At 38.1% G+C, this 14,579-nt stretch overlaps 1 long non-coding RNA gene across 1 annotated transcript; it reads left to right on the forward strand.

Annotated features, from left to right (window-relative positions):
* The first annotated feature begins 3,005 nt into the window (after positions 1-3,005).
* Positions 3,006-4,122, forward strand: LOC122885740. The gene is made up of 2 exons (XR_006380181.1): positions 3,006-3,824; positions 3,937-4,122. It is a non-coding gene; the product is annotated as an uncharacterized LOC122885740 (long non-coding RNA).
* Positions 4,123-14,579: the final 10,457 nt, after the last annotated feature.

The raw sequence follows: 14,579 nt of genomic DNA on the forward strand, positions 1-14,579 counted from the left end.
AGCTGCAGCATACTGGGCTAGAAAATGATGTGCATAGGCAGCTAATGCTAACAATTGTGTGTTGACTGACAGACAGCTGGTCTTTGTGAACAGTGAAAAAATGCAGTCTTCACATTGTGGCATTTCAATCCCTAAAAATACAGTGTAAAGACAGACACTGACTTGCGATGTGCGTTTACCAGATAACAGACAACCATTTCATTTTGTAGTTTGGCTAACTCACAAAATAAATGTTGCCTGCTAACGGCATTGATCCTGCCCTTGATTTTATGGGAACAATAGGGCACAGGGAGGTTATAGTGATGGGACACTTTATATTTTAAAGAGGTTATTGTCGCAATGCTCTGTAATAGGAACAAACAAGAACTGGTGTTCAAAGTTAATCCAAATTACACCTTAAACTAATAGGACAAACTTCCCAAAATAAAACTGCAGAAAATAAACAACAATATACAGGACAACATAACGTGCTGCTGCTCAGACAAAACCAGTGGCCCGTGTAATGTGCCATGCAACATGTTACAGGCTCCTTTGGTCTACAAGTGTGATGTAGGCAAGGACAGAGAGGGCACAACCTTTGGCATGACACATCACATCACAGTGTCACAGCTAGTCACGCTCCATCTCCTCTGGGCTTGTTCCAGCAAGACACAGTCTGTCAGGTGTCTCATGAGTGCTAGACTGTGAATACACCCCCGCAATATGAGCAGTATGTGTCTTCTAATTAAGCAGTTCATTAATTCATTTGTGTCATATTATGTGACATGGCAGTGCCCTCTACTGCTAAAGCGACTTCCTGGTGGGCTCACCTGAGGGGAATATGTAATGGCTTTGAATTAACATTGCGGGCTAATCAGTTCTCGTCAGTTCAGTTTAACTATACTGACTTTTCAGTATAGTTTAACTACTGACAGTTTCCCTCAATGTAATTAATAAAACTCAGTGGTAACGGCGTTATGTCAGGCTGAACATGTAGCACTGTAATATCAGTTATTTATAAAATTATAGTGATAGTGATTCACACAGTGGAATCACATTATTGTTAAAGTTAATGTGTTAAAGTGAGATGAGTCCAGTCAAAACACTTGTGGGGTGTTACATACAACATTTAGCACCCACCCAAACTGTCAGAGAAATAAAGAAATATTCCTCAAATCTTGTTACAGCTATCAAAAACAAAGAGTTAATGATAGGTAAATGACTTCCTCTGGTACTTGAACTTCCCCCTTCCTGGATTTATATGGTTTGAATCACTTTTTAGACATCCAAATGATTAGAAGGGGGAGGTGGTGTTACAAAAGTGCAAGCTGTATTCCTCATAATCTGTAATCCAAAAACACTCTCTACAAGGAATCAGCCATTTTAACCATTAATGAGAATGTGGTGTTAAGATTTAAGAAACACCCCAGTAGTTGTCAGACCATTTTCTAGGTTTAGCCTTTGGTTATATTATTGTTGACTACAGTAGTACAAAGACATCTCTTCATACCCTTAGTGATCTGAAAAACAGCGTCCAAAGACTCTGACTGGAAGTGCTGATAGAAGAAGAGAAGTGAAAAAAGTGAAAAAATAAAACATTTTCTCTTTACACTTTATCCCTTTTCCTAGTATGCACTTTATCCTTTTTCCTAGTATGCACTGGGTAGGCAGGGAGACAGTGTATATACATTATATATATATGTATATATATATATTATATATATATATATATATATATATATATATATATATATATATATATATATATATATATATATATATACATATATACATATATATATATATATATATATATATATATATATATACATATATATATATATATACATATATATATACATATATATATATATATATATATATATATATATATATATATATATATATATATATATATATATATATATATATATATATATATATATATATATATATATATATATATATATTTGTAAAAAAACAACTTTGTTCTTCACCCATCCTTCGAGCTTGGGTCCTCTACCAGAGGCCTGGGAGCTTGAGGGTTCTCGGCAGTATCTTTGCTGTTCCTAGTACTGCACTTTTCTGGACTGAGATGTCTGGTGTTCTTCCAGGGATCTGGATCTGCTGTAGCCACTCCTCCAGTTTGGGGGTCACTGCCCCGAATGCTCCGATGACCACGGGCACCACTGTCGCCTTCACCTTCCAGCTCTTCTGTGAGCCCTTGGTATTTCTCTAGTTTCTCATGTTCCTTTTTCCTGATGTTGCCATCACTTGGTATTGCCACGTCAACCACAACGGCTTTCCTCTGCTGTTTGTCCACCACCATGATGTCTGGTTGGTTCGCCATTACCATGTATATATATATATATATATATATATATATATATTAAAAAAACTGTCTATAAAATTGTAGTTTAAGATGCAAACATTATTTCCCCAAGGAAGGCATTTCAATGAGTAGCCCCAATGAAAAAGTACTGGTAATTTCTGCTGTTTTATATTTTTATTTTAGAAAACTTATTCGCTTCACTTAAACACAAGCACTCTGGGGTAAAAGAAACACAAGCACAGTTTAAATGCTTCTTCATTACCTGGGATCCTGTGTGCCTGGACCATCTGGGGTGCCACCAAGAAAGACAGAGAAGTTTTTGTTCTCTTAAAACATGATGAACCTTTGTAACTGTACTGCTTCCAATCAAAGCGTTTGTAATGGAAGCCTGGCAGTGGAACAGCATGGAATCAATCGGCCGAACTATAGTATAAGGCTTTGACGTGTCTCATCAGGGGCGATACCACGCTGAGACAAACATGTAAACAAAGTTATGGTTCATCTCCAACATGCATCGTGTGTATTTTTGAGGCCTGACAAATGTGTTGCCATACTGAACTCAGGAACAATGGTCACAAGGTGAAAACAGAATAGTTATTTGATGTTTATTCTCACACTATTAAATGAACACAGCTGCATAAATGTCATGCACTATAAAGACACAGCACAAAACCAATCATGAAAAGAAGTGAAAATATGATTTGATACAACCCCAATTTACTCCTCCCAAGTGTGTCAGGATGTACTTAGACAAGTTGTCAATATGACCTGTGCCACCTGGACAAGTTTCCTGTTCATTTTTTGTGCTTGAATAAAGTTATTCTGACTGACAGGAGCCTGTTGCCAAGACAACCACGGTAAAAAGAGAGAGGAAAAAAAAGCATACTGAGACCTCCTTCATCTCTCAAAGAGAAAAAGATAAGCTTTTACTCAGTTGAGCCTATTCCATTTTGTATTTCATTTCTGCGGCATGGAAATAGGTGGAAGCAGTCATTTTCATTTCAGATAATTGGATTCCCTGGAAATGGATTTTCTGCTAAAACTCTGCTTAAAAATTAAAAAAAATGTGAGAGAATTTTGTTTGCTATTTAATTTGTTCTAAAGTGATAACAATGACAAGGCATTGACGTCACTCAGTAAGTCGTACACTAAGATATTAAACTGAACACTTGTTCAATAGGTTGACGTCAGCATATGTCAACTTACTCTGACTTTACACTGATGTTATGATTCTAACAGACTCTGATTGAATGATTGACCGTCTTCTAATTAGACTATTGGAGGTGTCATGGCTCCAGCTGTGACTCCGGGTTTTCCTTGCGTTCCCCTGTGTTTTTCCCTGTCTCCTCCTCCCCTGTTTGTATGTGTGTGTATGTATGTTTTGTGGACGCAGCTACCTCTCCTGGCACCTGGTTCAGCCTCACACCTGGCTCCAATCTACTCATCAACTCTCAGCTCAATTACCTCAGCTCTGTGAGCCACTCATTGCCAGATTGTTCCGTCCTACTCAGAGGTAGTGTGATGGTTGGTCAAATCGCTTTGAAGCCTTTCTAGTGTGCCTTTTGTGGGTATTTTTTTCCTTGTGCTCCTGGATAACTTTTTTTTCTCTCTCTCTCGTGCCTCAGGACTGTGCCGACGTCTTCGCCCTGCCATCATCCACACGACGCCTCAGCTCAATCTCCAACCTCACCAGCCTGTCTTCATCAGCCCTGCTAAACCACTTCATCTTACCATCATTGTTCGTTAAACCTTTTACTTAACTGCACCCTCTGTGTCTGCTCCTGGGTCTGCCAAAACAAAACGCAACAGGAGGCTGAGAGTGACTTGCTATTTCTTCTTTGCACAACATGACTCCTCTGTATGCCTTCCATTCTGCTGTACCACCAACCACAAAAACATTGAATTCTGTTTTCATCAAATTCCATATACAGTGAACTGATTCATATAGTAGAAATTGTATAAATCTAAAATGTAAATCAATCAGTATCACTGGCAAAAGATGATGCTTAATTTGCTTGTGATTCATAACTTGACTTATCTTTTAACTAATAATTATGCTTAATGCAATTCCAAACATTCTGTGTGCTGAAAAAAGAAACCTACCTACACTTTACATATTTAAAGAAAGCCTGACATACTGTATCTTATTCCTCTGTGCCATAGAGCTCCATTGTTGTCCAAAAACTATTGAATACACATCAGTGAGCCACACTGTTGCACTGGGTGACATGTTCCTTCATTACCATGAACACACGGTAGTTTATTTTGACTCAGTCCCACTTACAACCGTCCTGCTGCTGTAAATATTCACTAGTGCATCAAATGCTAAAAACTACAGTGCTCAGCTGTTTTAGAAAATGACTATGCCTTTTTAAAAATTAAACTATAAATTTATGACCCATTTTTAGAGATTTACATCTGTAATAGGAACCAATAAACTTGGGGCTGAGTGCCACAAACAGGGTAGGGAAGTCAGATAGTACTGAGAGACGGACACATTATTGGTTTGGGTCTTTTCATGGGATTTGTTAACAGTAATGGAAATATAGAATAATATCTGCCTTAACCTTTACATGTTGCTTGGATAAAACTGGCAAGAGGTGACTTTTAATTAATTTGCAATTCATAACTTCACTTATCTTAGCAAGACTTGAAGAAAAAAACTCCCTTTATATTACATACTGTGTGATATCTGAAAAGCAAATTCTCAAACAAAATTTAATTTTACTTTTATTGAATCAAGCCCTAAGAATGTAAAAATATTTATATAAACATGCAATATACATGCAGTATATAGTATTTAACACTGGATCTTCTTAAATGATGCATTATTTAAGCTGGGCAAGGCAAAATTACTCCTGGATATGTGACTACAAACTACTCACAGCATGCTCCTGATTGGAAAACTGGACTGTTTGTTCTACTTCATCCTTGAAAACAATAAGAAGAACTCATTTCATATTAATTTGATTACAACAGGTAATCATCGGGTATATGGGCAGCATCACAACACTTCCGTTTACAGTACAGTAGGAGCTGCCATAATCATCCAATCAGACTACAGAAATTTGTTTGATTGATGATCACTTACTCGAAGCATATGCGTCACCAGTTAGAAAATAGCATTAAAAAGATTAGAAAGATACAAATCGACTCAATATAACGATACCAATAAATCTTAAGCAAGATCCAAGTAACCTCAAAGCTCTCCAAAGGTCAAAAAATAGAAAGAAAAAAAACAAGTGAATTTAAAAGCAAACATACTGATATATCATGATTCTTACAGTGTAATCAAAAAATTAAATCCATTCTATAAATAAGTCAATAGTAAAGGTAAATAGGGACAAAAGTCTCAATTTGTCAAAAAGCGTTTTCAATGTCATCATACATTAAACATATCTACACCCAAATGACATTAAATAGTCATAGGTCAAGGATGTACAATCACATAAATAAATAGCATAACTGCCAATTCATCAGTGAAATTATACACTAACATCCATATAATCTAAATAGTAAAAGAAACATTCTAGAGGCTAGAGAGTGCATGGGACCAATAGACTTAATCAATGCATATATGTTATCCAACAAACACTGTAAGGGATATAAAAAAAATAATCCAGACATATTAATAAAGGCTTTGCAGAACAGGGAACACTAATTTATGATATTTTGTTAATACCCAGCTCCAGAATACACCAGTTGGTTGGTATTTGTCTAATAAATACAGCATTCCATGTGACTGACCTTTTAGAAAAATATTCAAATCAGAAAAAAATTATAACATTACATTAAGTAGAAGTTCATCATTCGGTCCCTTGGGGGACAGGGTCTATAACGGCAAATATCTAGAATGCCTCCCTTCTTTTTAATAACAGGTCATGCTCTCCACCCCTAGGTGACATTTAAACTTGTTCAATCCCACAATAATCAAAATTTATCCTAAAAGATCCCAAGGGGTTGAGAGGGGTAAAAGTTGTAATGTTTGACTCCATTCATCAATCCCTGTTGGGTGAATTCATCTTTGCCTCTGGGCAGACAACACACACCAGTGCAGAATTTCAGTGGGGCAAGCTGGATAAAATGAACTGCAGCAATTTTATACATTTTGCCAATAAGGTGATTGTTTTGTTTATTTCTACTTTAAAATGTGATCTAGTAAAGATGAACCTGCTTAAACAAGCGTATGTAACAAGTCGATTGCTGACAGTTGGATAAATCAGTCATGGCAAAATAACCATACAAAGACTAACAATGTGCACCATAGCTTTTGAGTGCCTATACGTAGGTGTGAAATACTTTTCACAGTGTAAGTTAATGTTACCATCATCTCAATGCTTTGACCGCAAGAAAGAAATATACATCATTTGGTTGGTTAAGAATGCATGTTTAATTCATTTGTTCTCTACTGGACAGTTTGTACTCATCGCTTGCACAAAAGGTCATGCAGAACCTGGCAGTAAGAACATACATTTCAATGACCACTGCTTTTGTACCATCAAATTAATGAAACAGCTAAATGATTTTTGCCCATACCAACACCATAATAGCCTTTTACAAAGACTGGGGAAAGCCTCCGAATGTCACACTGTTCCGTGGACCCACTGACTTTTTAATCATAATAAATTCCTCACTCCCACAGTTTCTTCACCACTTATAATGGACTCTTGTGTTATACAGTCAAATTACAAGCTTGGAATACATTGGGTTGATTATCTGCAGGGTCTCAGAAAGAATATTACATTTCTTATGCTGAGTTTTGCAGGCATCTGCATTAAACCCACAACAGAGCACAGTGTGCTCTGGCAATAACATAATGTGAAAATCCTTAAACCAAGGGGCATCAGAGGGGATTGGGTAGTTCACAAATGAAAAACTCATTTGTGAACACCATGAGGACCCCAGTATTACAGCCCCTACATCTAGGCTTAAACAACAGGTGAAATGCTTTTCCTCTTTCAAAGACAGAGCAACTTTTTACTGGCAAAGGGAAGCCATGCAGTTAGACACGACTAGTGTAAGTGATCACACATAAGAACCTCCCGCATTGCTGCCTCATTTGTTCATGACTTAGTAGCAAACAGTGGCGAGCTTGAACACATTGCACAATGCCATTGTAAAGCAGCATCACTGATGCCAAGAAGGACTAGAATTACCTCCCTACAACAAGATCATGTTCGTATTAAATCAAATACAACACTATATGAGATCCAAAATATGCTACAGTTAGACGTCATTCTACCCTTACTACCCAATTATGCTATATTAGACACCACATTTAATGCTGCCAACATGGGCCTATGATTGCTTAATTAGACAACACAGGCTGTAATTAGACAAATTTAATGCCATATATCAGACATAGCCCTTATAACAGTCGCACACTTAATAATAGTTCGGGAGGGCAACAACAAGCAGGACATGGGAAGCGGGGAGTTCGGTTGTACTGTATTTACTGTACCGTAAAATAAAGTGCGACCGAAATTCCTTCCAGGCGTTCCTGAGATATCGCGTTCATGGGACGGACGTGAGGTCACAATGACTTCGACCATTGACCTTTGACAACCAAATTCTAATCAGTTCATCCTTGAGTCCTAGTGGACGTTCTTGAGATATTGCATTCATGAGAATGGGACAGATGGAGAACCCGAAAAAACACAACACCTCCGCCAAGGCTATCGCCATAAAAAACAAACAACAGATGCTAATGCAATTGAAGAAATCAGTTGATTATTCATTATTCATTCAAAAAATGCTGGTCTTTCCCTAGACTTAGCAATACTCATTGTTTAGTTTTATATGATAAAAATGTATTACATGCAGAGACCTATTACAGCTCTTCAGTTAAAATAATACAGTTCACTAAACATCACACATTACAGAATGAATGAGGAAATATCTTCAGTATAAAATAACTATTTTCAAGATAACATTCTGTACTTTGTGAGCAGCAAAAGACTAAACATACCCTCCTCCACTTCCGTTATTGTGAAATCTGACTGGCTTAAAAACTTTGCTGTCAGAAATATGGTTTAATTTATCTTACTTCAAGAAAGGTTCATAATATCCTCCAGAGAATATGAACACAAAAAGTGGCCTTTTTAGTTAAGAGTGGGTGTTTAACTTACGTCTAGATATTGTTCTTGTCACGTGGGCGGCCACAGAAAAGTAAACTGAGGTATTTATTGATGTCACCCCTCGCCTTCTTCCTATGAGTTTTTATGAGAGTACAGCAATGCCTTTGCTACTGAAAGAGGACGGCCATTATTCGCACAACTGAACAAAGTCACTTGTGAATAAAATGTAATCACAGGCCATTTTAAGCACTTGAACAAACGACCAATACTGTTGTTTTCCTGTTGAGGACAAACTAATCTTACCTAAAAAGGGGCATGTACCACCTCTGTTGTTTTCTATCTGTCTCTCCATCTCTATTCTTTACTCTGAAGTAGAATCCTCATTCAACTCAGCTGGTGTGGGGAGATAATATGTTATCATCACTCAGATCCTCAGCATCAGTCTCTGTTGGATTATCTGGTACAAGAGCCAAAACATTGTGTAGCCTTGTAAATCCACCTGATGGCCATCTGTTGGTTTTAAAAATGGATAGTTATATAATACTATATCTTGAATTTTTATTTTGAATTGTGATCAACATCTTCAAATGAATTTTTCAAAATGTGGACATGGTGATTGAACCATAGTTAACAAATGACTAAGGCAAATGAACCACACAGTTTCTCCACAACATTGCTAAATACACTAAGTGTGGCTAGATGTAGTATATTTTTTGGCAAATCAAGGATTGCTTAGAACATATGGAACATAAGGATGAGCAGCAGAGTTTCTGTGGAGGTTTTGATATGTTTTTGCACATTTTTTGCAGTGACTCTGGGTCACTATTAGAATCCATTATAACTGCTGTGAATTCAAGCAGACTGCATCTGCCATCCTCCACAAAGGAGCAAGGTTCAAACATTCCAAAGGCCCCTTTCAAGTGCACAGGGGGTTTTGGAATGTCGGTGAAATGTTCCTTTAGTATTTGTGAGATTATATGGTAACACTTTTTCAAGAAAATATAGATAATATACTAGTTCCCCTTTTCTTTACAAAATATAAAGAATATACAGACTATCCAGCTATAAAGAATATAGCTTAATCTTTTTTTGGCAGATATATGCTCTAGTAGTTTTGGTTTCCTAAACTTTCCTAAACCAGAACTAAATCATAGAGATGACAGATCAGGAAATGCTCATATGAGTCGTTTTTGGAATAGCAGTCTGGGTCATTTCGAAAGACACTGACAAGTGACTTATTTTGTCTTTTAGGTTTGAGGATTTTTTGGTATGTTGGCATAATAGTATGAAATTTTCAGCTGCAGACTAAAAATTTTATTCAGTTTTATTATCATAATAACAGCTACAACAGATGCGCTAATATGAATGTCTTTTGGAAAATATAAATAAAATCAGTATTCACAGCCTTCTACATGTGAACACACAAGCAACAACAATATACTATAAATACGGGGTTCCCAATCTCATCTTTCCTGGTAAAATGGAGAAGATTTTGGTAAGAAGTCGACACTGCAATCTAAAAATACTTTACAGTAAATTTTAAAGAGACAGGTTTATGTTGTCATAATAATTAGGAATTAAGTTTTCGAAAGTGCAATTAAGGAATCGAAAGTGCAACTCTTGAGTTAACACAACACAAAGGTTACTGTATTTAACAGAGTTGTCCCAGAATTTATAATTTTTCTGTGGGTGACTCTATAAAAAGGACTCTGAAATCTTTTCACAGCATTCACTCCATCTTTGGTGTTTTAGAGTTGTGGAGGACTAATTCTCAGGCATCATATTTCCAGGTACAGATAGCAAAAAGGGAAACATGAGGGAGAGAAATGGATTGTGATGGAGAGAGGAAAGGAGTGAGAGAGTGTGTTTTCCATCAGAGTCAACCTTGCCAGGCAATTCAGGCCCCCATTTCAGAGGCCTAATGGGAGATGGACAGTGATGGACAGCGCGTGTGGGTTACTTATTAATCTGGGAGAGGCAATTGGAGAACCTCTATCGACCTGCAGTAAATTAAATAAGGCCTATCCTGAAATGGCATTATTCTCCCTCAACTCTCCCTTTGCTCCTCTCTCCTCTCTTGACCCGCTGCAAGGGATTAGAGCAAATAAAATGGGAAAATTTAGACACTGTGAATGATGATGGATATTTACCACACATACAGTAAATGGCATATACAGTGTCAATGCATAGAGATTAATCATCCAATCATGAAGAAAAGCTCAGAGGGTATATAAAAAAAATTAAAACTCTGTGTTAATGTTTTTACAGAATAAGAAGGTCCAGGTTAGGAGGGTTTACTGTTTTGTACTTACTGAACATGTTATGTTGCTTGAAACCTTTCAAAATTAGATATTCCTGTCAGGAACTTTAACAGAATCTTTGTATTTGAAAAGGTTAAGTTAAACTATAATTTTTAATAAATTATTTTTTGGGGCATTTTGCCTTTATTGGACAGTGACAGCTGTAGATAGAGACAGGAAAGGCAGGAGAGAGAGAGGAGATGACAAGCAACAAAGGGCCCTGGGTTGGAATCAACCAGGCCGCTGCAGTAAGGACTCAGCCTTAATGGTACACACTCTACCAGGTGAGCTACAGGGGCACCCCAAGTTATAATGAGTAATTGCATTCAGTTGGTGGTTGACTGCTATTTTGTATAGAAACCAGGTTGTAAAGCATTTTATGATTCAATTAGGACCCAACCTCAGTGTGTTTATGATGCCTAATGAGCAAGAAAGTTTCAACAGAGCTATTTTTTGTCATGCATACAAGCCCTTGAGAAACATCCGCCCACATCACAATGGCAGCTCAGTGCCCTAGAAAAGCTGCCATCACCCAAGTGTTCTGAAGGACCAATCATTACCTTACACTGTAGGCTTCAACTTTTTTGATTGGTTGATTTCTTTGCTTCCTTCTTTTTTCAGAAACTTTGGTGCTAATCTTTCACTTGAGCCATTCATGGATAACCCTCTCAGAGGTTTCATCTCCTCACTCCTCAAGATGAACTAGATATGAGAATACGCCTTTGAAGAGGACTGAGAAATTAGCCCTGCAGAAGTCACCTTGTGTCCAATAATAGCCCGGCTCTGTTGTACATCCATCAGTCTACTGTCAGTTATTTAGGATAACTTTACCCTAAAGTCTTCAGACGATCTCAGGGTACCAGATACTTTGACACTGGCCCTTTCTGCCCCTTTTCCCTTATGAAAATTCACTCTCTCAGAAATGACTTGCTGTAGTTCTGAAACACAGTCCAGAAGTGAATGCACGGACCACTCTGTACCTAACTACTAGCAAATAATGGCATTGCTCTTTTTGTACTGTATTATGCTAAAGGAAAAGGGCATCGCGGTCACTGGAGAAGGAATTTTTAGTCTTGATGATCACACACTCAAATCCCCAGACAGCTCAGAGTGGAGAAGTCAAGTAACATAATGTAAAAATAGGGATCAAATAATGTTATCACTGAGTGAAGGAAACTAAAATGGAATAAAGCATCAATATGTCATTGTTTGCTCCCAGCAAAAGGAAAAGTAGACTTACTATATGTTCTTACCAACTAGATTGTTGGAATGCTTTACACTTGCTTCAATAACAACTTCCTCACTCTTTTTAAGTGATAAGGCAGTGATATCATTCATGGCTAATCTGTTTTGTTAAAGAAAAAGGGAAGGGTCCCATGTTCTTTATTGAGCTTTGGGAACAATATGTGTAACCTACAACATCTCTCAAATCCTTTCAGTGCACCTTCCAAGGGCTGCCAAGAAAAGTAACAATTAAGGGGCTTTCAGACAGTGGCAAGGAGAGGGAGGGCAGCTGCCGCTCTCGTGAACGCGCACAGCTTTTGCATTCAGAGTTTATGATGGTTCAAGTTTTTCAACTTGCCACTGCGGCTTGCTGTGTAACCATGGCAACCACAGAAACTGCAAAAAAGAGGAGCTGATTTTACTGTATCTGTATGTCTTCATCAGCAGAGCACACACAGATCAATGATGAGAAACGGTATTGGAGCAACATCAGCTTCGAAATTTATGCGTTGTGGGACAATACACTTTAATGATACTACTTAGCAAAACTTGCTACATTAATCATGTCATATTGCTAATTATTTCCTCTATTTTAAGCTATAATCTGCTCTGTTTAGCTGCATGATGAGATTTTACTAGGTGGGTAGTGGATAGCAACAGCCTGTGGTGTACAGGCTAGTAGAATCAGAGGTAGCCTGGAGCCGCTGCCGCCACAGAAGCAATGTGCCATGCTACTATCAATTCAAAATAGAGAACACTGACTTTTTGCAGGGTGGCAGCAGCCGCCCGCTGTCTGAAAGCACCTTTACTGTCAAGGGAAGCATCCTCGCCATCATAATGGTGTGGTAGGGTTGTGCAGGACACAACCACCCAGTGGTGAAGAGGTACCGCTTCCTCACAGGCATTACTGTAGCTCAGTGATTGGACAGTTACCTACATACACTACTCTTTCTCCTGAGCACATTTAAAGCCAAATATGACATAAAATGTCATGTCAAAAAGTGAAAGAAATAGATTAATTTAAATAACCAGTCTCATTGTACTGGTACTGAATCTATGCAATATCAGATGCATTGGTGATATCATGCTCAACTTTGTATTGTAAAGGACCTTGGTGGGGGGTATCTGCCAAGCACTGGTCATCTTTCGATGTAATTATGCAAGGGTCCTAGAATGCTGAAGTTTGCGGTAGAATTACAATTGGTATTACCATGATATGATTTGATCATGCAAGTTCATTATTGAGCAATTTGTGTAACAAATGAATCAAAGGTCCACCTACTAGCTTTTCAGAGCAGCATCTCACTTTCTTCATTCAGGCTCTTGACCTAAGTGTGGAACTTCAGTCACATGACAGTGAGCATGCTGATGTGAGCATTTGGCCTCTGGGCTTAAGTACAGCCTTACAGAGCCGTTAGCATCGCTGTTGCCTCTTAGGCTACATCCACACTACTACGCTTTCGTTTTAAAACAAAAGTTTTGCTACATTTACACCTAGCGTCCACACTACTCCAGTGTTTAGAGCCTCTAAAACGGAGAAATTTGGAAATGCTGCTGGCCCCGTTTTTGTTTTAACAGAGGCTTTTGGAAATGATGGCGCAGCCACCCACGTTCGCTTCTTGATTGGATCTTATCAGTCACTACATGTCCTTCCCTGATTTGTCATGCCACGTGTCCCTTTTCCGGAAGAAAACAAACTCAGACATCAGCCTCGACTACCAGTTGCTCATTCAACATGGATAATGAATTACAGGTGTTGCTGACCTTGTTGTCTATGCCTCATCGTTGGTCCAAGCAAAGAAATCTTTGGTCTTACTTTTCGCCATTGCTGTTTGCCGTTCGCAGTATTTACTATAACTGGCAGAATAGACAATTTGCTTCCTGTTTACAATGGCCCACGCATGCCCAGTGTACATGAATAGTCACGTGATATGCATTTTCAGGCGTGTTAGTATGGACAGAGATTAGGCCTATTTTTGAAACAGGGCTGAAACGCTTGTCTGGATGGAGATCGTTTCGTTCGTTAAAACGCCGTTTTAAAACAAAAGCGTAGTAGTGTGAATGTAGCCTTAGCACCTTCTAACAGGCTGTAGAGCAGCTTGCTGAAATTTAAATGCATTGGTTTGGCCAATCAGGACAGTATAGGGTGATAAGGTCAGAAGGCTCTGTCTGCACACCGGTCTAGCACTTAGATAGTGTAACCATTATTCTACTGTATCTCACATAGCCTTTTCCTTCAAATTTTAAAAGCCAGATGCTTGCACTTATTGCCATTACACCAAAATGACGCAAACCTATGGCCTTGGGTCACGTAAAAATGCATGTCATTTTCCAAAATGGATGCTTGGTCAGGATACAACATCTATGATTTACACAGTCAGTACCACGAAGGGTAGATGGGTCCATAGTCATTTGTCATGCAAAAGTACATGCAAATTTGTGCTCCACAGGGAGCAGTGGTCAAGCCTATAGAACCCATTAGTAGTTGTAAGGTGATGCCTGTGTGAGATACAACTGAAAGCAGCATAATGTTCAAAGCATCCCTAATGCCTTCTAATTTGGTAATAGATTTTCATTAGGTATGAGGAGTTGATAATGTATGCATTAGTACAGTTGTGTTTCACTGCCTACGTTTCAGGAGCAGTTGTGATATCAGCTTATGAATGG

The sequence above is a fragment of the Siniperca chuatsi genome, linkage group LG12 (genome assembly GCF_020085105.1).
Source record: "Siniperca chuatsi isolate FFG_IHB_CAS linkage group LG12, ASM2008510v1, whole genome shotgun sequence".
Taxonomy (NCBI): domain Eukaryota; kingdom Metazoa; phylum Chordata; class Actinopteri; order Centrarchiformes; family Sinipercidae; genus Siniperca; species Siniperca chuatsi.